This window comes from Nomascus leucogenys, chromosome 2 (assembly GCF_006542625.1).
Source record: "Nomascus leucogenys isolate Asia chromosome 2, Asia_NLE_v1, whole genome shotgun sequence".
NCBI lineage: Eukaryota > Metazoa > Chordata > Mammalia > Primates > Hylobatidae > Nomascus > Nomascus leucogenys.
Window position 1 is genome coordinate 153,674,300 of NC_044382.1, and position 23,786 is coordinate 153,698,085.

General features: G+C 49.2%; 1 long non-coding RNA gene across 1 annotated transcript; it reads left to right on the forward strand.

The window, feature by feature from the left end:
- The first annotated feature begins 660 nt into the window (after positions 1-660).
- On the forward strand, positions 661-23,499 carry LOC115836915. Its single transcript, XR_004031920.1, has 4 exons — positions 661-709; positions 10,109-10,285; positions 12,456-12,667; positions 21,837-23,499. It is a non-coding gene; the product is annotated as an uncharacterized LOC115836915 (long non-coding RNA).
- Positions 23,500-23,786: the final 287 nt, after the last annotated feature.

The window sequence follows — 23,786 nt, forward strand, 5'->3', positions numbered from 1 at the left end:
TCCCGGGGGTTTGTGCGAAGGTGTTGAGCTCACAGAGGGCCGGCACCGGCACTTTTGAGGCGGCTGACTTGCCCTGGGGGTGTGATGGGAGGTGCAAGCTTTCTCCAAAAGCCTCTTCCAAATGGAGCCTTTAAATCCGCCTTCTTTCCGCGGCTACTTCACCAGCTCGCCAAACCGAGAAAATGCAAACACAGGGGCGGGGGCAAGGGAGCTGACCTGGCTGGAAGTAAACAGAAACGACACCCTCCCCTGGCACTTGCATTGGCACCGGCTTGCAGGTGGAGGAAGGGCCGGTGCACCCAGCCACCTTTAAATCCCACCACTTACACACAGGCAAAGCAGCAGAGCCGCGGGGCTGGATGCTCATTCCTCCCCTACCCTAACCCCTAGAGCGCTGCTTTGAATGTCTGTTGATCTAGAACGGGGTCTGTTCATTCTTGGGTTCCAGGTCCCAAGCGCCCGGGGGCAGCTGAGAGCAAAGCTGGCGCCCTCCCTACCCCGTGGAGCTCAGACTCTGGTTCTGGGCAGTGCACAGTAGAGATTGGTTGAATCAGTGAATGAACTTTTTCACGATATGGTCCAAGGTGCTGAAAACTTCCTAACAAAACTCTTCAGCCGAATCTGGCACGCCTGTGGTTCCAGCTACTGGGTAGACCGAGGCAGGAGGATCGCTTGAGGCCAAGAGTTCAAGGCCAACCTGGGCAACATGGTGAGACCCCCCCTTCCCCACCCAGTCTCTCCAGAACAGACAAACCCCACATTCTCCAGTCTTAGGTCTTCAAGGATGAACAGACATTGCAGAAAGGCACAGTTGGGAACAAAAAAAAATTGCTCTCCACTCCCCCAGCCCCCTCCACACCTTGGACACATTTCCCTGGAGCTGCCCCAGTGTTCTTTGTCAGTGTAGGAAGAAGCAAAAGTCTAAATGGAGTCAGGATGGCCTCCCACATGGGCACAAGGGCAAGGCCTGGGACAGTTGGGTCTCCTCATCTTATTTCCCAGGTCTAGGCTGATTTCTATTAATAATTAATCGTTGTTCTCCTGGACCTCACTTCTTAATATGATTCCAGGGAACTAGCCACATTCCAATATTCATAATCTAAGGTAGTGAAAGAACGTGAACATCAAGACAGTTTGGCTGGGCTCAGAGGCTCACATCTGTAATCCCAGTACTTTGGGAGGCCAAGGGTAGATCCCTGAGCCCAGGAATTCGAGACCAGCCTGGGCAACATGGCGAAATCCCATCTCTACAAAAAATACAAAAATCAGCCAGATGTGGTGGCATGTGCCTGTAGTCCCAGTTACTTGGGAGACTGCAGTGGAAGGATTGCCTGAGCCCAGGAAAGGGAGGTTGCAGTGAATGGTGATCCCACCACTGCACTCCAGCCTGGGTGACAGCATAAGACTCTGTCTAAAAAACAAAACAAAAGATTCATTTCTTATTGATAAAGCAAGCTCCTTGGAGAAAGATCTTGGAACCTCATTAGTGCTGGGGGTGGGGGTGGGGCTTCTTCAATCCAGCCCGAGCTGGCTGTGAAACCCCCAGGCTTTGGTACCAAGTGAGCTCCAGGCCCAGCTCTGGCTGACTGTGTGAACTTGGCTATACATTCAAAGGCCTCTGAGCCTCAGTTTCCTCATCTGTAGAAGAGAGCCAGGAACCCGTCATCCTGGCTAGCAGTGGAAGTCAAAGGTGCTCATGGAAAGCCCTTGCTGGCTGGAACAAGGGAGGCCTGAGCTGTGGAAGTCCTTGGATCAAGGTCCTCCCCACTTCCCGCTGCCTCTTTGGTCCTTCTTGCGTGCTCTTTGTCATTTAATGGCTTAGTACGTTGAATCATGTCCCCCCACAGTTTATCTCTACTCCAAATCTCAGAATGTGACCTTATTTGGAAAAAGCGTCTTTGCAGATATAATTAAGGTAAGAGTCAAGATAAAATCACACTGGATTAGGGTGATCCCTACATGCAATGAGACTGTCCTTACAAGATACAGAAAAGAACACATAGAGACTTCGGGGGAAAGGAGACTATGTGCAAGCATGGCAGAGGTTGGAGCCGAGGAGTGCCTGGGCCTGCCAGAGGCTGCAAGAGACAGGGAGGACCCTCCCCTAGAGCCTCCAGAGGGAACAGAGCCCTGCCCACACCTTGACTTTGGACTCCTGGCCTCCAGAACTGTGAGAAGATAACTTGCTATTGTTTTCACCCCCCCCATCCCCACCCTACCCCACCCACCCCCATCCCCATCCCCCACCCCATCTCCCACCTCCCCCCCCACCCCCAGCCCCACCCCTCCCCACCCCCATCCCCCACCCTCCCCCATCCCTAGCCCCACCCCACTCCCACCCCTATTCCCCACCCTTCCCCATCTCCATCCCCCACCCCCACCCCCAGCTCCCATCCCTCCCCACCCTCCCCCACCCCCAGCCCCAGCCCCCAGCCTCCACCCTTCCCCCAGCCCCATCCCCCCACCCCACCCCCCAGCCCCACCCCCCCACCCTCCCCCACCCCCAGCCCCAGCCCCAGCCCCCAGCCTCCACCCTTCCCTACCCCCATCCCCCACCCCCACCCCCAGCCCCTCCCCCTCCCCCACCCCCATCCCCATCCCCCAGCCCCCACCCCTCCCCCACCCCCAGCCCCAGCCCCCAGCCTCCACCCTTGCCTACCCCCATCCCCCACCCCCACCCTCAGCCCCCATCCCTCCCCCATCCTCCCCCACCCCATCCCCAGCCCCCAGCCTCCACCCTTCCCCCACCCCCATCCCCCCACCCCCCTGCACTCACACGTGTTGTGGTTATTTGTAGGGCAGCCAGGGAAACTGAAACAATGTCATTTCCCCCCAGACGTCAGTGTGGCTCAGCTCAATCCAGTTCACAACAAATATGAAATCCCTGCCCTACAGGACCAGGCCTCCGGAAGGGCTTGGGGGCCTCAGAGGCAAACGAGACCAGGTCCATCGACCCTACAGAACTGACAACCTGGACTCCCCACTCTGAAGCAGGCAGGCTGCCTGAGGGAGGGGGCCTCCCTCATTGGGAGAGGGCAGGCGCTGACCTCCCGGGCCTTCCAGCATTCTCTGGGTCCTGGCCCTGAGATTCTGATTTTCCACATGGGGCACCTACTGTCTCCCCCTTCCCTGACTGCCCGTGCACAAGGTGACCCCGGCTGCAAGCGTGCCAGGAGCTTTTCTCCACCTCTGCCTCGACATCTGCCACCTTTCCTCCTCTGGAGAGGGAGGCAGCTGAAGGACACCAGCCCCACGCCTTGCTGGAGTGGCTGAGATCGGTGGGAGGAGGTTGGGAGAGGACTCAGGGGCTCAGGCTAGATCAGGAGGGTGGGCCCTGCCTCCTTGTGAGGGGGCCCAGCACCAGGGGGAGCCCACAGTCTAGGGTGCTGTTCAGCCAAATTGGTTACCACTGGGTGTGAGGACTGTGGTTGTGCAGGGTTGAAGGGCTGGGTGTCATTTGCCTCTGAGGCCCCTGAGCCCTTCCCGAGGCCCGGTCCTATAGGTGAAGGATGGACTATTTGTTGTGAACTGGATTGCGCTGAGAGCCACATTCATGTTTAGGGGGAAATGCCGTTGTATTGGTTTCCTGTGACTACCCTACAAATAACCACAAAGAGGCGAGGGGAGAAGTGGGGGCTGTCCCTTCCATAGGGCTGCAGTCGAGCACAAATGACTCTAATAGTATTAATTTTGAGAGAGAGAGAGAGATTTGGAGTTCACCACAAATTCCCCAAACAATTTTACACAAGGAGGACATGACCCGCCTGGCGTTGCTGCTTAGGTCTGAATGAGTGATACTGACTGCAGCAGGTGACCAGGCCAAGCCCAGAAATGGGCCACGGGGACCCCAAGCACGTGCTCTTCCCCCAGACTGCCACCATCCTGCTTTTCCTTCCGACCTAGGACCCCACGAGAGGAGGGATCTGGAGGCCAGGCCAGGAGCAGGACAACACAAACGGAGGCCTCAGAAAAAGACTCAGAGTGGGACAGGGACTCCTTAAGTGATCGGGGCTGGAAGTGCACAGAGAAGCCTGGCGCGGCAGGGAATTGTCTCTCCCTGCGGTGCTGCCAAGGTGTGTGTGGTCTCCAGCTGCGACGTGCGCTTCCTTCCCTTGGCCTGAGTCCTGCTTTCCTGTGATTGAGAAGGTTTGGGACCTGACACGCTGAGCATGGAGGCCATAAATCCAGTGGATCCCTAAACTTCCTGATGGGGTCCTGGCTCCAGGCCTCGGTTCCTGACAGCCTCGTGTAATTGACAAAACCCCATGGGGCTGTTTCTGATACTGCTATTAAAATTCCCAACATGCAGATACTGAATGGTCAAGGGCTTCGGCCCGTGCCACACAGTTAGTTCGTGTTGGAATTGGATTCTGCCCTAAGTCAATTGCCCGTAGACTCTGCCCCTCCCAGGAGGAAACCACAAATGTGACATATTCTTTATTTGCTATTTTTGCAAAGACGTCTGTTGCTTGCCAGCTTTTCCAGCCTTGACTGCAGACAAAGTCCACCTAGAGTCATAAGTGGGCAATCAGCCCCGAACAACGTCCAGCCCCGGTTTCTGCACAACGAGGCGTTTTTGTCCATGGCAGACCTGCTTACCCAGGTGTCTTTGGTGTGGGGCTAGATGCAGCATTTCCCAGTGGGAACGGCCTGGGGTCTTATTTAAAGTGGAGGCTCCTAGGCCTGGCCCCACATATGGAGTCAGGATCCCTAGGGGTAGGACCTTGGAATCCACGTTTTTTTTTGAGACAGGGTCTCACTCTGTCACCCAGACAGTGGCGCGATCTCAGCTCTCTGAAACCTCCACCTCCTGGTTCAAGCGATTCTCCTGCCTTGGCCTCCTGAGTAGCTGGTATTACAGGCACGCACCACCATGCCCGGCTAATTTTCTATATTTTTAGTAGAGATGGGGTTTCATCATGTTGGCCAGGCTGATCTCCAACTCCTGACCTCAAGCCATACACTGGCCTCGGCCTCCGTAAGTGCTGGGATTACAGGTATGAGCCACCGTGCCTGGCCAGGAATCTGCATTTTTGCTAGTAACCCTGGTCATCTCAGTGCACACCAAAGTTTGAAACCACTGTTGGGGTGTGGAGTTCTTGCTTCCAGACTTCTAGGGCCTATGGATTGAACAACGGCAACCACAGTAATAATTAGAATTTTCAGTGTGAACCACAAGCCTGCCACGCAACAAGGGTTTCCTCCCGTTTTACAGATGAGGGACCTGAGGCTTTACAAGGCTGTTATTGACCTGAGGTCGCACAGCTGATGGCTGCTGGGTTCTTAGCGTTAAGTTTTGCAGCCTTATTTCTGTTGTATATTTGTTTCTCATATTTCTGTGTTTCTTGCTCTGCAATTGTGATATCCTCTAAAAGCCAAGGATGAACTCACTGCTGACCTTGGTTTTATTAGTTTGTTTTCACCTTTTCTTGTGAAATGTGCAAACACACTCAAAAGTCAAGAGAATCATATGGTGATTTCTCATAGTCCCCTTTGGCCAGCTTCAGCAAAGATGACATTTTGCCACTGTTATTCCATCCATTTCTGTCACCCCACCCCCGACATACACACATGTTCTTTCTGGAGTATTTTCAAGCGAATACAGGATTTTTAAAAACATGTAAATGACTGTGTTGTTTTGTCTCATTATGATGCAATACATGTTCCTTATGAACAGCTTATACCTCGCTAAAAAACAGTATAAAAAGCCACAAATCATCTCACTTCCCAGTCATAACCAACTGTAAAAGATACTCTTCTAGACACTTTTGTATTCAAATATATTTATGCACACATACTTTTACAAAAAAATAGTATAGGACACAAAAATAGGATGGTACTCCAGATTTTGCAATCTATTTTTTTCACTTAACAATACATCCCAAATGTCTTTTCATATCCATGACTCTATTCTAAATCATGGCTCTTAAGGGCAACACAAATCTTTGTTTGGATGTAGCGTGATTTATTCAAAGAATCCCCTCTTGTTGGGCATTCAGGTTGTTTCTATGCTGAGAGGGTTTCCAAAGGCAGTCCTGCTTACCCTGGAATTTTCAAGAGGTTGACACCCGATCTGTCACCCCTAGATCCTGTGTAGGGTTCAGAGAAGTATCAAGAAAATGGAAGAACTGGAGAGCTTGCCAGTGCCATCTGAATCCTCTTCACGTTACCATCACTGTTTTGTTCGAAATGAAGTCTCAAGACATGAGACACTCCCAGACTCAAGTGTGGGTAAAAAAAACATTCCAAAGGCATCTAACATATTGTTTGGGTGATGAGGTGTGACTCTAAAAGCTCTGTTTATGAACAAACATACCAGGGCTCACCCAAACCCAAAACTCTCTCTCCTTCAAAGTCGTCACTCTAGAAGGCAGTACTCACATTGGGATAAAACTGTAATTGCTTGAAAATACATCTATGAATTCCTCTTTTAAAACTGTTTCAGGATCTGGTGTCTAACATTTGGATGTACTGCAGGCAGGAAAGCCTTCATGATTCGAGGTGGATTGATTTCTGTAAATAGCCTGTGCCCACCAAATAAATTAGGAACAATAGAATCTATGATGTCTAGCTTGAGCAGAAACAGATTTATTAAGTTATAACGACATCTCGAAGTCTCTGGAAGGGTCAGAGAACTAGGTGGGGATGCCATTTTTTGTATCTTGTTCAATAAGATGCCTGTTTCTGCCCGTTTTTCTATCAGGTTTTTGGTCTATGTTTCTCTCCGTTTTTAACAGTTTTTATTGGCCGGGTGTGGCAGTACATGAATCCCAGTACTTTGGGAGGCCAAGCTGGGCAGATCACTTGAGGCTGGGAGTTCAAGACCAACCTGGCCAACACTGTGAAACCCCCATCCCTGCTAAAAATACAAAAATGAGTTTGGTGTGGTGGTGGGCACCTGTAATTCCAGCTACTTGGGAGTTTGGGGCAGGAGAATCGCTTGAACCTGGAAAGCGGAGGTTGCAGTGAGCTGAGATCACGCCACTGCACTCCAGCCTGGGTGACAGAGCAAGAGTTCGTCTCCAGCCTGGGTGACAGAGCAAGACTTCTTCTCAAAAAAGCAAAACAAAACAAAAACAACAAAAGCTAAATAAATAAATAAATAAATGCCTTTAAGGGCCAGGCAAACAATAAATGAGTGACACTGGATGGTATAATAAAATAGGGGGTGGCAAGGCTTGTAGCCAGTCAGAGATTAAAACTATTTGTTGTTTGTTTGTTTAAGAGACAGGGTCTTGCTCTATGGCCCAGGATGGCATGCAGTAGTGCGATCATAGCTCACTGCAGCCTCGAATTCCTGGGCTCAAGAGATCCTCCCACCTCATCCTCCCTAGTAGCTGGGACCACAGATGTGTGTCACCACACTCAGCTAATTTTTAAAATTTTTTGTAGAGATGGGGTCTTGCTTTGTTGCCCAGGCTGGTGTTAAACTCCTGGGCTCAAACAATCCTCCTGCCTCAGCTTCGCAAAGTGCTGGGAACAGGTGTGAGCCATTGCGTTGGGCCTTGTTTTTCTTTCTCTTTTTTTTTAAACACAGTTTCCTAGGGTGCCTGTAAACAAATGATCATGAACTGGATAGCTTAAAACAACAGAAATTAATCCTCTTGGAGTTCTGGAGGTGGAGGCCAGAAATCAAGGTGTTGGCAGAGTTGGTTCCTTCTGAGGTTCTGAGGGCCTCTCTCCCAGCCTCCAAGGGCTGCTAGCCATCTGTGGGGGGCCTCTGCTGGTGGACTCATCACTCCAGTCTCTGCCTCTGTCTTCACGTGACTGTCTCCCCTACGTGTCTGTGTCCAAATTCACCTCCCCAAGCTTGCAATTCACCTCCTCAGTCCCCCCACCACTTCCTCTGTGAAATGGATATAAAAATATGTACTTCGCCGCATGGCTGGGAGAATTAGTTGAGATGATGCTTAGCAAATGCTTAGCAGGTGCTCAGGAAACAATGGCTGGCATCACTTTGAGAAGGTCTTCACCCTGGTGTTGTTTTTTGTTTTGTTTTGAGATGGAGTCTCGCTCTGTTGCCCAGGCTGGAGTGCAGTGGCGCGATCTCAGCTCACTGCAAGCTCCACCTCCCAGGTTCATGCCATTCTACTGCCTCAGCCTCCCGAGTAGCTGGGACTAGAGGTGACCACCACGCCTGGCTAATTTTTTGTATTTTTAGGAGAGACGGGGTTTCAGCGTATTAGCCAGGATGGTCTCGATCTCCTGACCTCGTGATTTGCCTGCCTCAGCCTCCCAAAGTGCTGGGAATGCAGGCGTAAGCCACCATGCCTGGCCACCCTGGTGTTTTGAGGTAGGTGGGGATCCTTCGAAAGGCTCCATCACGTAAACAACGTAAATGCAGCTAGTGCCCGGGTGGGAAGTATCCCATCGCACTGGAGCCGTGAGCAAGCTCCTGACGCCAAATGAACACCCCTTACCTGTGTGTGTGTGTGTGTGTGTGTGTGTGTGTGTGCATATGTGTGTAGGGGCACATGTGTGGTATGTGGTCTGCAAGTGTGTGTATGCGTGTGGTACATTGGTGTGTATGTGGTGTGTGGCATGTGTGATGTGTGTTATGTGGTGTGTATGTGTGTATATGTGTGTATGTGGTATGTGTGTGGCATATGTGTTTATGTGTGGTATATGTGTTGTGTGTGGTGTGTGTGCGGCATGTGGTGTGTGTGAAATGTGTGTGTGTTGTGTGTGCTATGTGGTGTGTATGTCTATGTGTGCAATGTGCTGTGTGTGTGATGTATGTGTTTATGTGTGAGGTATGTGTGTTTGTAGTGTGTGTGTGGCATGTGGTATATGTAAAATGTGTGAGTGTTGTGTGTGCTATGTGGTGTGTATATGTGTGTGTGGTATGTGTGTGGTGTGTATGTGCCATGTGGTGTGTGTGAAATTGTGTGTTGTGTGTGCTATGTGGTGTGTATATGTGTGTGGCATGTGCTGTGTATGTGTGGTGTATGTGTTTATGTGTGGTATGTGTGTTATCTGTGTGGTGTGTGTGGTATGTGTGAAATGTGTGAATGTTGTGTGTGCTATGTGGTGTGTATATGTGGTGTGTGTGACATGTGCTTTGTATGTGTGTGATGTGTGTGTTTATGTATGTGTGTAGTATGTGTGGTGTGTATATGTGTGGTATGTGTGTGACATGTGCTGTGTATGTGTGATGTGTGTTTATGTATGTTTGTGGTATGTGTGTGTGTCATGCATACATGTGGCATGTGCTGTATGTGTGTAGGGTGTGGTGTATGTGTGTGGTGTGTGGGATGTGGTGTGTGTGTTCCATGTGGTGTGTGTGTTCTATGTGCTGTGTGTTTATATGTATGCCTGTGGTATGTGTGGTGTGTGTGGTGTGTGCATGTGTGTGGCATGTGCTGTGTATGTGTGTGTAGTGTCTGTGCTTGTGTTTGCAACACAGGCACCCCCACCTGAGTTTGGTGGAAGCAGCGCCTTGTAAGAGAGCAATTCTGACAGTCACCGCCACAGTGGCCGCCTTGCCTGGAGCCGGCCGAGTGGAGGCGGAGGCAGGGGCTTAACACCGGGGCTTCCGTCATGAGCGAAGCTGGTGCTGGCTGTTATCATTTGCAGATGAAACTGGGGCAGAGTGGTCACTTGCAAAGGACAGCCCGCCAGCCAGGACAGAGCCAGGGCTCAGGCTAGCAGCCTCACGGTGCCTCTCGCCAAGCCTGGCCAGGCTAAGGGTTTTGGCACCAAAAACAGGAAGGGCAGAAGTGCCAGGGGACAAAGCACTTTCATGCCTCATTTAGCCCTGGTTACATGCTTTAAAATCAATAGATCATTATCCTTACCTGGCCGAGGGGGAAATCAGGCCCTGGGGAAGGCCAGCAGATACCAGCAGGGCTAGGACTTGAACCAAGGTCTCCGGATCCCAAATCCCACTGCCCCGTCCCCTCCAGAGCGGCTGTGGATCAAGGCTGGGTCTGGATGGCGACTCTGGCGAGGCGGGTCAAGTGGCCTAGGTTCCTGAAGCCGCACAGCTGTGGCTGGTGTCCCGGATGCTGACGCCTGTTGAGACCTGCTGGTGGGTGGGGTGTCATGTCCTAATTTCGCTTGGCCCTCACAGCAATCTTGCAAGTAGAAGATTCTTCTCCTTTTACAGATGAAGAAACTGAGGTTTAGAGAAGCCACTTGCCCAGTGTAGACAGCCGAGAAGGACAGGCCCAGGTCTGCTTGATGATGAAGCCAGTGTCTTCTCTGCAGTGTGATCCTAATCGCGTTAGGGGGTTTCCGAGGAAGCAGAGGATTTTGCCCTTGCATTTGAGCCACAGCAGCTCTAGTAAGTATGTGTGTGTGCATATGTAGGTTCCTGTGTTCCTATTGATACTAATATGTACAAATTGCATATTAATGTATATTAACATGTATTACTATATAATAATATATATCTGAAAGCTGGCTTCAGCTTAAGACTTTGAGAGTGGTTTGGGGTTAACACTTTTTTAACCTGCTGGTCCATGTGTCGTACATATGATTCCTTGCACATATTTGAGTCTTGGCATGCCTGCTTCTTTTCTCTTACCCAGGGATGGCTCTTCACTAGGAGGCTGGCACAGAACCATCAGAATGACCACTGGTGTAAGACACAGTAAAGGCCACCTGTGTGTTCCTGTGGAAGCTGGCCATGCCAATACACATAGACCAGAGGCTTAATTAAATTCTCAGCTCCTTGAGAGTAGGAGTCAGGGCTGCGGCTGATTAAGTTTGTCACTTTGGATTTCCAGCTCCAGATGGGTACCATGTATGTAGTTGGTGCTTATTAAATGTTTGCTGGTGGTCTTTCTGCCTTTTTTTTTTTTTTTTTGAAATGGAGTCTCGCTTTGTCACCCAGGCTGGAGTGCAGTGGTGCGATCTCAGCTCACTGCAACCTCTGCCTCCCGGGTTCAAGTGATTCTCCTGCCTCAGCCTCCCCAGTAGCTGGGAGTACAGGCACCCACCACCACACCCAGCTAATATTTGTATTTTTAGTAGAGATGGGGTTTCGCCATGTAGGCCAGGCTGGTCTCGAACTACTGAACTCAAGTGATCCACCTGCCTCAGCCTCCCGAAGTGCTGGGATTACAGGCGTGAGCCACCATGTCTGGCATTTTTTTTTTTTTGAGACGAGGTCTCGCTTTTTCACCCAGGCTGGAGTGCAGTGGTGCGATCTTGGCTCACTGCAACCTCTGCCTCCCGGGTTCAAGTGATTCTCCTGCCTCAGCCTGCTGAGTAGCTGGGATTACAGGTGCCCACCACCACGCCCAGCTAATTTTTGTATTTTTAGTAGAGACGGGGTTTCGCCATGTTGGCCAGGTTGGTCTTGAACTCCTGACCTCAGGTGATCTGCCTCCCTCGGCCTCTCAAAGTGTTGAGATTACAGGCGTGAGCCACCATGCCCAGCCTGTTCTGGCTTCTTACATAAATTTTTACAATGCTTCTGCCAAACAGAAACATTTTCTTCTATAAAGATTATGGTACTACGTTAATTTCTCCAAAGAGTGGGCTATCTCATCTATCAATTATGGTTTGTCATGTATAACTATGGTTTTACCCAAATGCTTGTAAAGTGGAATTTTCCCAAAATATTGTTAATATTTTCTTATAACATGGCATTCATGTCAGGAAGGGAAAGACTTGAACTGGAAGAGAATTCAGCAGTCATCCAGATTAACTCTTAATTAGCAAATGAGGAAAGTAAAGTTCAACATGTCAGAGGGACTTCCAGGGGTCAACCGGCAAATCCACTTAGTAACCTGTATTTGGGAACTGGTTGCTGGTGCAGAAAATAACTGATCCGATTCACAACATCTTCAGATTCTGGATCAATTATATGCTTGGCCAAATTTTTCTGTAATAGATGTGAGAACATTTTTCAGTAACGTGTTCTGTTCACTATCCATCCAAGCTTCTGTCATTAGATAAGACTTCACCCATGTAACCTGCTACCTAGACACCCTCGGAGGGCAGGGGCTGGGTCAGTTTGCTCACAGTGACTAGTATATACATTTGTTGAATGAATGGCTGATGGAACTTGAATTGAAACACAGTATATTACTTTCTCATTTATTCCAACAGTCCACTTAGTATAGATGCTGTACTATCCTGTTTAGTTGCTTTTGGGTTTTAGTGATAAATGCCTTTGGTTGCAATTAACAGTGACATAAACATACAGAGGGTTATTTTCTCACAGAACAAGAAGTCCAGAGATGGGCAGTTGCTAATGCTGCACCAGCAATGATGCTCAGTTATGTTGGGCCAGCAGCCACAATTCTCTTGGCTTTTCCTCATGGTAGCAATATGACTGCCATAGCTCCAAGCATCACATCCCGCATTCAGTGCAAGAAAAAGGGAGTAAGGGATGAAACCAGCAGATGAGGAAAAGCAAATGCTTCTTTTTTCCCCTGAGGAACCCTCTAATAGATTTATGCTTCAATCTCATTTGCCAATACTGTACCAATGGCCACGCATAGCTGCAAACAAAGGAGATGAGGAAGGACAGTGGGCAGGATCTGACCAAAGTCTTTGTGATTGAGCTTGCTCTCTTATGCCTCTGCCGTCACCCACAGAGAAACATGCCCAAATTGGCCCTCTAGTCCCACGAGAAACGTGAGAAACAGAGGGATCAGAACCATCCTAGCTGAACTCAGCCCAGATCAGCAGGCCTTAGTGGACCCCAAGATGGGTAAGTCCAGAGCTGCCCAGTTGAACCCAGTCTAGATCAGCTGACCCTCAGCCTCCCCTGCCCGCAGATGTGTGAGAATTAATGAGTATTTTTTGTCAATGATTTCTTATTCAGTATGTTTGTAGCCATGGTTAATGGATACAGAAGGCAAACTTCATTGTTTACCATGGGGTCAGTATCAGAGCATTTATTAAGGCAGACACTGGGGCATAGGAAAGAGGCTCAAGGCAGTGTCTCCCCTGAGGAATTTATGTCCCCAGCTGGCGAGCATGACGCATGCATGAGTAAATAAAGCCCCAGCATCATGTTGCTTTGCTGTGACATTTTTCATGTCATCATCTCCTCAACAACAGACCTACTGTGTGCCTGGCATCATGTTAGGCTTTTTACACATTTAATCCTCAACACAGCCCTGCCCCAGGTAGGGTGCGTTGGGCGGCACGCATCAGAAAATACAGCTCAAAGGGCCTAAGCCATTGTCAAGAAGTCCTGAGGTCTGAGGCTCTCCAGGGTTGGTTGACTCATTAACTCAAGGACACCACTGAGGACCCAAGCTCTTTCCGTCTATACATTCTGCCCTCCTAGCGTGTCAGCCTTAGCCTCAGCCTGGCTGTCCTCATACACTCAAGTGGCTGCAGCCATTCCAGCCAGCAGCCAGTAGCAGAAGAAAGACTATAAAGGCAAAAAAATACCTTTCCCTGAAGCCCCTCTGCAGACTCTCATTGGCCGGATTGTCTCACTTGGCCACGTAAACCACCCGGGAGAATAGAGTCACCATGGCCACCCTTGAGCAGTTAGACTGTGCCTTCTGGGGCTGGAGCCAGGCTCCCCTGAAGGCCATGGCTGTGCAAAGAGTCTGAGTGCCAGAACACAATCAGAGTTCCATCTGTATATGAGGCTAGTACGGCTCAGAGAGGTTATATAACTTGTGTGAGGTCACACCTGGTAAGCTATACTGCCGGGTTTCCAACCCGGATCTGTCTGACCCCAGATCTCCCCTAGACCTCGGCTGCTTTCCACAGGGTGGTGGGCTGGGGCTGCTGTCGTCCCGGGCTGCTGCTGCCCTGCTGCTCCCACAGTCTTCGTGGTCATCCTCCTGCATTACAGCCCATTTTCGATCATGTAGGTGCTCAGTAATCACTCATTTTTCAGCTGGGCAGATACGCTCACACTCCCGGATCATTGCGTGGACTCATTCCAACAATGTTGTCTGCAGGCCAGGTCTGCCAGATGAATCCCCGCCCCACTGGCAATGGATTGCGCAGCCCGTGGACACACTTTCTTCCTTCCTGTTCACATGGCTATTTCTCTGAGAACCAGCAGCAGTGCTAGGAGGAGGGAAGGAAGTTGTTGAGTCTTGTCACTCATTAGCATCTCCGAGGAAGTGTGACCAGGAGGAGGCTGGAGAGGCTGTCTATCCGTGGTTTCCTGCTGTTGAGCCCACGGCTGGCCCTGACGGAGGACACCTGCGGAATAGGCACGTTGTCCACAACATTCTTAGTCCTCAGCATTCATTTGGATCTTGTGCCGTGATTATCACGCGCATGAACACTAGCCTCCGCCCCGCCTCGGCTCCAAGCAGGCTGCGCTGGAATGCTCCTCACCCTGTTGGCTTGTTAATGGTTAGCAGCTGTTAATAAGTGAGAACGTTGGAAAAGGCCAGCGCTTTGGAAACCTGGTTTCTGTACTTCCTATCTGTGTGGGCTTGGGTGTGCCTTTCTCCTTCTGTGACTTCGTTTTCTCGCTGTGTAATGGGTAATGCCTTGCAGCATTGCTGTGTGGCTCGAGGACCATGAATATTGAGGATCCAGCGCATTGTAGGCACCCAAGAGTGGTGGACACTGATACCATTATCAGTGGACTTGGGCCAGTAAAACAGGGAGGAAGTCAAGGCTCCTAAGTGAAACCATTGAGTTGTTAGTTTGTTTGTTTTGAGATGGAGTCTCACTCTGTTGCCCAGGCTGGAGTGCAGTGGTGCAATCTCGTCTCACTGCAACCCTCCACCTCCTGGGTTCAAGCGATTCTCCTGCCTCAACCTCCTGAGTACATGGGACTACAGGCACATGCCACCACGCTCAGCTGAATTTTGTATTTTTGGTCTAGAAGGGGTTTCACCATGTTGGTCAGGCTGGCCTTAGACTCCTGTCCTCAAGTGATCCACCCTCCTGGGCCTCCCAAAGTGCTGGGATTATAGGTGTGAGCCACTGCGCCTGGCCGAAACCATTGAGTTTTATGAACTTCAGTGCCAATTTATTACAGCCCTTGGGGTGTGGCCTGGGTTGGACTCTAATGAAGAGAGTTGAATCTCCTAGTAGTCAGCTGGCATGTTAGCATACACTGAAGCAGGGGTTGACATTTTTCTATGAGGACAGGCTTCAAAGTCTTTCGAGCTTCCTTGCTTTGTCCAGGGAACTGGGAAAGAAAAATTTAAGGGATTTATGCTGCCTTCTGGGTAGGCGTGTAAGTTCCTGTTGCTGCCATAACAATAATTACCACACACTTAGTTGCTTAAAACAACACAAATTTATTCTCTTACAGTTCTGGAGGCCAGAAGTTCAAAATGAGTTCCATGAGTTTAAAACCAAGGTGTCATCAGGGCTCGTTCTTTTTTTTATTTTCTTGAGACCGAGTCTCACTCTGTCGCCCAGGCTGCAGTGCAGTGGCATGATCTCCGCTCACTGCAAGCTGTGCCTGCTGGGTTCAAGTGATTCTCCTGCCTCAGCCTCCCGAGTAGCTGGGACTACAGGTGCCCACCACCACGCCCGGCTAATTTTTTGTATTTTTAGTAGAGATGGGGTTTCACCGTGTTAGCCAGGATGGTCTTGATCTCCTGGCCTTGCGATCCGCCTGCCTTGGCCTCCCAAAGTGCTAGGATTACAGGTGTGAGCCACCGCACTTGGCTAGGGCTGGTTCTTTCTGGAGGCTCAGAGGGGAATCCATTTCCTTGTCTTTTGTAGTTTCTAGAAGCTTCCTACAGTCCTTGGCTCATGGCTCTTTCTCTATCTCCAAAGTGCATCACTCTGCCCTCTGCTTCCACAGTCACGTCCCCTTCTTTTACCTTTGAACTTCTTGTCTCCCTCTTTTCTTTTCTTTTTTTTTTTTTTTTTTTTTTTTTTTTTTTTTTTTTTTTTTTTTGAGACAGGGTTTCACTCTGTCACCCAGGCTGGAGTGCAGTGGTGTGTTCACAGCTCACTGCAGCCTTGACCTCTTGGGGCTCAAGCGATCCTCCTGCCTCCGCCTCCAAGTAGCTGGGACCACAGATGTGTACCACCATGCCTAGCTAACTTTTTAATTTTTTGTACAGACAAGGTCTCCCTATGTTGCCCAGGCTGGTCTTGAACTTACTCAGTATCATGAGAACAGCATGGGGGAAACTGCCCCCATGATTCAATTACTTCCCACCAGGTCCCTCCCACAACATGTGGGCATTATGGGATTACAATTCAAGATGAGATTTGAGTGGGGACACAAAGCCAAACCATATCATTTCACCCCTGGCCCCTCCCAAATCTCATGTCCTCACACTTCAAAACACAATCATGCACTTCCAACAGTCCCCCAAAGTCTTAACTATTCCAGCATGAACCCAAAAGTCCAAGTCCAAAGTCTCATCTGAGACAAGGCAAGTCCCTTTCACTTATGAACCTGTGAAATCAAAAGCAAGTTAGTTACTTCCTAGATACAATGGGAATGCAGGCATTGGGTAAATGCACCCATTCCAAATGAGAGAAATTGGCCAAAACAAATGGGCTATAGGCCCCATGAAAGTCCGAAATCCAATAAGGCAGTCATTAAACCTTAAAGTTCCAAAATGATCTCCTTTGACTCCATGTCTCACATCCAGGTCACGCTGATGCAAGAGGTGGGCTCCCATGCCCCTCCCAGCTGCTTCTGTGGGCTGGCGTTGAGTGTCTGTGGCTTTTCCAGGTGCACAATGCAAACTGTTGGTAGATCTACCATTTTGGGGCCTGGAGGATGGTGGCTCTCTTCTCACAGCTCCACTAGGCACTGCCCCAATGGGGACTCTGTGTGGGGACTCCAATCCCACATTTCCCTTCTGCACTGCCGTAGCAGAGGTTCTCCATAGCAGAGAGCTCCACCCCTGCAGCAAACTTCTGCCTGGACATCCAGGTGTTTTCATACATCCTCTGAAATCTAGGTGGAGGTTCCCAAACCTCGATTCTTTTTTTTTTTTATTTTGGAGATAGAGTCTTGCTCTGTTGGCCAGGCTGGAGTGCAGTGGCATGATCTCAGCTCACTGTAACATCTGCCTCCCGGGCTCAAGCAATTCTCCTGCCTCAGCCTCCTGAGTAGCTGGGATTACAGGGGTGTGCCACCATGCCTGGCTAATTTTTGTATTTTTAGTAGAGATGGGGTTTCACCATGTTGGCCAGGCTGGTCTTGAACTCCTGACCTCAGGTAATCCACCCGCCTCGGCCTCCGAAAGTGCTGGCATTACAGGCGTGAGCCACCATGCCTGGCCCAAACCTTAATTCTTGACTTCTGTGCACCTGCAGGCCCAACACCACATGTAAGCTGCCAAGGTTTGGGGCTTGCACTTTCTGAAGCAATGGCCTGATCTGTATGTTGGCCCCTTTTAGCCACAGCTGAGTTGCAGGGCACCAAGCCCCGAGACTGCACAGAGCAGCAAGGCCCAGGGCCTGCCCCTCGAAATCACTTTTTCCTCCTAGGCCTCCAGGCTTGTGATGGGAGGGGCTGCTGTGAAGGTCTCTGACATGCCCTGGAGACACTTTCCCCATTGTCTTGTCAATTAACATTTGGCTTCTTGTTACTTATGCAAATTTCTGCAGCTGGCTTGAATTTCTTGTCAGAAAATAGGCTTTTCTGGCCTGGCACAGTGGCTCATGCCTGTAATCCCAGCACTTTGGGAGGCTGAGGTGAGTGGATCACCAGAGCTCAGGAGTTCGAGACCAGCCTGACCAATCTGGTGAAACCCTGTCTCTACAAAAATACAACAATTGGCCAGGCATGGTGTCAGGTGCCTGTAATCCTGGCTACTCAGGAGGCTGAGGCAGGAGAATCACTTGGACCTGGGAGGTGGAGGTTGCGGTGAACCGAGATCATGCCACTGCATTCCAGCCTGGGCAACAGAGCAAGACTCTGTCTCAAACAAACAAACAAACAAACAAAACCCCCAGAAAATAGGTTTTTCTTTTCTATCACACTGTCAGGCTGCGAATTTTCCAAACTTTTATGCTCTGCTTCCCTTTTAAACACACGTTCCAATTCCAAACCATACCTTTGTGAATACATAAAACTGAATGCTTTTAAGAGTATCCAAGTCACATCTTGAATGCTCTGCTGCTTATAAATTTTTTCCACCAGATACCCTAAATCATCTCTCTCAAGTTCAAAGTTCCACAGATCTCTAGGACAGGGGCAAGATGCTGCCAGTCTCTTTGCTAAAGCACAGCAATAGTCACCTTTGCTCCAGTTCCCAACAAGTTCCTCATCTCAATCTGAGACCACTTCAGCCTGGACTTCATTTATTCACATCACTGTCAGCATTTTGGCCAAAGCCATTCACCAAGTCTTTAGGAAGTTCCAAACTTTCCCACATCCTCCTGTCTTCTGAGCTCTCCAAGTCTCTAGGAAATTCCAAACTTTCCCACATTTTCCTGTCTTCTTCTGAGTCCTCTGTTCCAACCTCTGCCAGTTACCCAGTTCCAAAGTCGCTTCTGCACTTTCAAGTATCCTTATAGCAGCACCCTACTCCCAGTACCAATTTACTGTATTAGTCTGTTCTCAGGCTGCTGTGAAGAAATACCCGAGAGTGGGTAATTTATTTTTATTTATTTATTTATTTATTTATTTATTTTATGTAATTTTGAGATGGAGTCTCCGTCTGTCACCCAGGCTGGAGTGCAGTGGCACGATCTCCACTGACTGCAAGCTCCACCTCCCAGGTTCATGCCATTCTCCTGCCTCAGCCTCCCGAGTAGCTGGGACTACAGGCGCCCGCCACCATGCCTGGCTAATTTTTTGTATTTTTAGTAGAGACGGGGTTTCACCGTGTTAGCCAGGGTGGTCTCAATCTCCTGACCTCATGATATGCCTGCCTCAGCCTCCCAAAGTGCTGGGATTAAAGCACCTGGGATTTTTTTTTTTTTTTTTTTTTTTTTTTTTTTGAGACAGAGTCCTGCTTTATCACCCAGACTGGAATGCAGTGGCATGATCTCGGCTCAGTGCAACCTCTGCCTCCTGTGTTCAAGCAATTCTCCTGCCTCAGCCTCCCCAGTAGATGGTATTGCAGGTACGGGCCACCACACCTGGGTAATTTTTATATTTTTAGTAGAGATGAGGTTTCCCCCATGTTGGCCAGGCTGATCTCGAACTCCTGACCTCAGGTGATCTGTCCACCTCAGCCTCCGAAAGTGCTGGGATTACAGGCATGAGCCACTGCGCCCTTCCCTTATTTATTTATTTATTTATTTATTTATTTATTTATTTATTTTTGTAGAGACAAGATCTCACTATGTGGCCCAGATTGATCTTGAATTCCTGGCCTTAAGTAATCCTTCCGCCTTAGCCTCCCAAAGTGTTGGCATTCAAGGCATGAGCCACCGCACTTGGCCAAGATACGTAACTTAATCACATCCGCAAAATCGCTTTTACCACGTGAGGTCACATCCACAGGTTCTGGGGATTAGGACGTGGGCATCTTTTTGGGGGCCGTGATTCAGTCTGTCATAGTGGGTACACAGCAAGCCAATGATGGGGGTAATTAAGTTAGCATTAAATGTCCCATGTGTTCTATGTTCGAGAGCCGTGATCATGCCCCTGGGGTGTGAGGTGATCCACTGAGGACCAGGAAGAAGGGATGAGATTATTGCTTAAGGTTAAGCAAGAAATCAGGTTTTATGAATATTGACTCTGAGCTGACACTGGCTCTCTGTACCCATGACAGTCTAGTCAGAAAAACGGAAAACGCACTGGTTAGTTTAGCAGAGAGAATTTAATATTGGGCATTGGTGGAACGAGGAATGGAGGACCAAAGAGGCAGAAGGGGGACCTGAGGTCACAGGGGGGGACACCCCTCAGGCTTGGTGGCACTGCGGTGGTGGCTCCTCAGCTGTCACCCAAGGGAACCTTGCATGATGAACGGGAGTGTCGCGGTGAAGTCCCATCTGCCAGTTTGTTAGCTCTTTTTTTTTTTTTTTTTTTTTTTTAAATGAGACAGGGTCTGGGTCTGTCAATCCAAGCTGGAGTGCGGTGGTGCGATCTCAGCTCACTGCGACCTCTGCATCCTGGGCTCAAACAATCCTCCTGCCTTGGCCTCTCAAGTAGCTGGGACCCGAGGCATGCACCACCACACCTGGCTAATGTTTATATTTTTTGTAGAGATGGGGCCTCACTATGTGGCCCAGGCTGGTCTTGAACTCCTGGGCTCAAGCAATCCGCCCACCTTGGCCTCCTAAAGTGCTGGGATTACAGGCGTGAGCCAGCACACCTGTCTGTTAGATGTTAAAATATGGCAACATACGTTGGTGAAGTATTGGTTTAGTAGAGTGGATCTGTAGCTTCTGGTACCTATCTTGTCTGGTTCTAACTAAATTCGGTGTATGCCTTAAAAAGATTCATACAAAGGAACTGTGGAATGAAGGAAACACTAATAAGCCAGGCAGAGTAAAGAGAACGCATCAGAGCAGCTGTCTTATTCCTGGCCTGAGCTCTTTATGCGACATATCCCAAGGTAAAAACAAAGACAGCCAGCCAGTCAGCCCCGCAGAGGACAGTCACACAAACCCTAATTATCCTGAAGTCTATTCGAAGTACAGATTAGAAAATCCATCACTGTTGACAGTAATCCTCACCCCAAATGCGTATTTTGCCTTGAGATGTAATGGAAACCATCATAATTAGCAAGACATTAAAAAGAATATTGTTTGTTTAATCTTTTACTCAGCATTTAGAAATTTCCATTTTGGCTGGGTGCGTGGCTCACGCCTGTAATCCCACCACTTTGGGATGCCAAGGCCCTTGGATCACCTGAGGTCAGGAGTTCAAGACCAGCCTGGCCAACATGGTGAAACCCTGTCTCTACTAAAAATACAAAAATTGGCCAGGCATGGTGGTGTGCGCCTGTAATCCCAGCTACTCGGGAGGCTAAGGCAGGAGAATCCTGAATCTGGGAGGTGCAGTTTGCAGTGAGCCAAGATCACACCACTGTACTCCAGCCTGGGCAATACAGCAAGACTCCATCTCAAAAAAAATCCATTTTGACAGGAGTTTTATGATTATTAAAATATGAGAGCAGCAATGCATATATATAATTCATAAGTTTTAAGATGCACTTATATGGTGGGCACCTGTGGGAAAGGTTTTGCCTGTTAGGATCTATGATCTAAACACTTTGGTGGCTCTTGCCCTGAAGAATTCACGTCTATGAGTTATCTAAAAACCCTGACCAGGCTGGGTGTGGTGGCTCACGCCTGTAATCCCAGCACTTTGTGAGGCCAAGGCAGGCGGATCACTTGAGGTCAGGAGTTCAGGACCAGCCTGGCCAACATGGTGAAACCGTTGTCTCTACTAAAAACACAAAAATTAGCCAGGTGTGGCAGTGTGCGCCTGTGATCCCAGCTACTTGGGAGAGTGAGGCAGGAGAATCGCTTGAACCCAGGAGGCAGAGCTTGCAGTGAGCAAAGATTGTACCATTGCGCTCCAACCTGCGCAACAAGAGCAAAACTCCATCTCAAAAAATAAAATAAAAAACTCAGAGTAAACAATGATTATAGATGTTTTATGAAATCAATCAGGAAAGTTCATAAAGAGGATGACCACAATTTTTTTTCTGTCTGCAAGATCCGTATTTGTTGTTCTGTGCCACATGAATAATGACATAACAATCATATAATGTATATATCCGGGCCTTGATAATTGCCATTGTCTACAAGATGCTCTAGAAGTCCAAAGGGAAAACAAGCCTGAGAAAGTCCAATCGGGCTTCACAGAAAAGGTGGCATTTAAACTAGGCCTTTCTTGGGGCTGGAGAGTTCCACGTGGCTAGGGAAGCCTCACAGTCCTGGTGGAAGGTGACAGGCATGTCTTAATTAATGAAGCTTTAAATGTTTTTTCACTGGGGCCAGGCATGGCAGCTCACACCTACAATCTCGGCACTTTAGGATTACTTTTTTTTTTTTTTTTAAAGCAGAGGGTCTGTAACTTTCACCAGATTCTTAAGGAGTCTGTGACCTGGGAGAGTTTTAAGAGTGGGAAAGCTGTAAGGCCATGCTCAGGCTGGATTCCAGCCATGGGATCCCTCGCATCACCTCTCTGAGCCTCAGCTTCCTCCTCTGTGCAATGGGGCAGCCTCATGGACATGCAGGATTGCAGTTCTGGACATGCAGAGCCTGGCATCCAGAGGAGCCCAGTGCCCGCCAACTGCAGCGCCCAGCACCAGCAACCCCAGGGTTGGGGGCTGACTCCATTCTTCTCCCCAGGGCTGCACCAGCTCTAGCTTCCTGGCCGCCAGTTCCCCCAGCAACTTCATTTTGTTTATTTGCAATGGCTTCTTGGGGTCTCCTGGCGAAAAGATTCTCAGCTGAGTTCCAGAAAATGAACGCACTCTCCCCGTGCTCAGAGAGCTCCCAGCTGTTCTCTTGGCTGGCCGGCTCAGAAGAAATGATGTTAGGAATGTTTATCTCGGAGGAAGTGGAAGAGCTCCTTTCAGCAAAACAAGAATGAACCACAAAACGGGGTGCAGGGGGCCTTGTCAAGGCATCGTAGCGTGGCGCCATGGGAACATCCACTTCCTTTGTCCTGCCTCAGCTGACAGTGCCTCGGAGATGCCCTGAGCTACGTCAGCCCGGCTGGCATCCAAGGGGCTCCTTATTGGCTCACAAGACACGTTGCTTTTTCAGGACCAGAGAGACTTGGAGGTCCTCACCTGCACCCCCGAGCCTCTGTTTAGGCTGTGCTGTGAGGCTGGCTCTCTGTGGTCAGCATCTCAGCGTCCCTGCCTGGCCAGCAAAGGGGTGACATTTTCCTTGGGTGCCCTCTTGCAACACTGTGTTAAATTCTCAAAAAGCTGCAAACCCTTAGGGTGAAGTTTGTGTCTAGAATATAACGGTTAAGGGCCTCGGTTCCGGAGTCGGAATGACCAGGGTTTGGGTCCCAGCTCCATTGCTGCCTGAGCCTCCGTTTCCCAGTGTGTGGAGCAGCTGGTAACCAGCATTCCTACTCCCATGGGTGTTGGAGACTTGAATGACTTCGTCATTACAAAGCGTTCAGCACAGGTTAAGTGCTGATAGGCAGAAAGGAGATAATCAGTGGTAGCGATTATTATTTTAGTTGTCTGCTTATAAAATCAGAAAATCAGAAATAGAAAAATACAAAGAAGAAAATCAAAAGTGCATGTAGCCCCACGGCCCGGCGATCCGCACCGCTGGCCTTTTGTTAGCTCTCGTTCCTGTTTTTTTTTCCTGTCGGTGTGTATGCGTGTGTATTTCATAGGATCTGGTCATTGTTGAGTGAGGATAGTTTATGTATGTATAGACATGTTAGTTTTTTCTTAATACCAGGCATAATATATCTTAACCCACTTTTTTAAAACTTAAAAATATATGGAGAACACATTCTCCAAATCATTACATTTTACCATATTGCATATTTTTTCACTTTGTAATGTTTCAAAGTAAGGATGTGTTTTAGAATCAATGTCAAAAGCAATGTGCCAGCTATTTCTTCTTTTTTTCCCCCCAAAATGGGGGTTATGATAACACTGATAATACAAATAACAAATGATGGCCTCTCAGATTCAAAGAAACACAGCAGCCTAAAAGATCCTTCTTAAATTCCACAAAGGATTCTTCAGTGCCATTGTTGTCATTAACTCAATTGACCTCTATTTTCGGACGATTTGGCTCCTTCTGTTTTTTTTGACTATTACCCACCACGCCGCCCAACAGAAAGTCTGCAGGAAACGCAATTCGATGGGTCGATGGGTCCTGAGGGATGGAGGTGGGGTGGAAGGTGGAGGGACCTGAGAATTTCTGTCAAGGTCATGGCCAGCCTGTGCTGACCTTGTAGGGAGAAAGATGGGGGATAAGTACCCCAGCCTCCCTCCCCGCTCTCCCTCACATCTCGTGCCAGGGCTCCC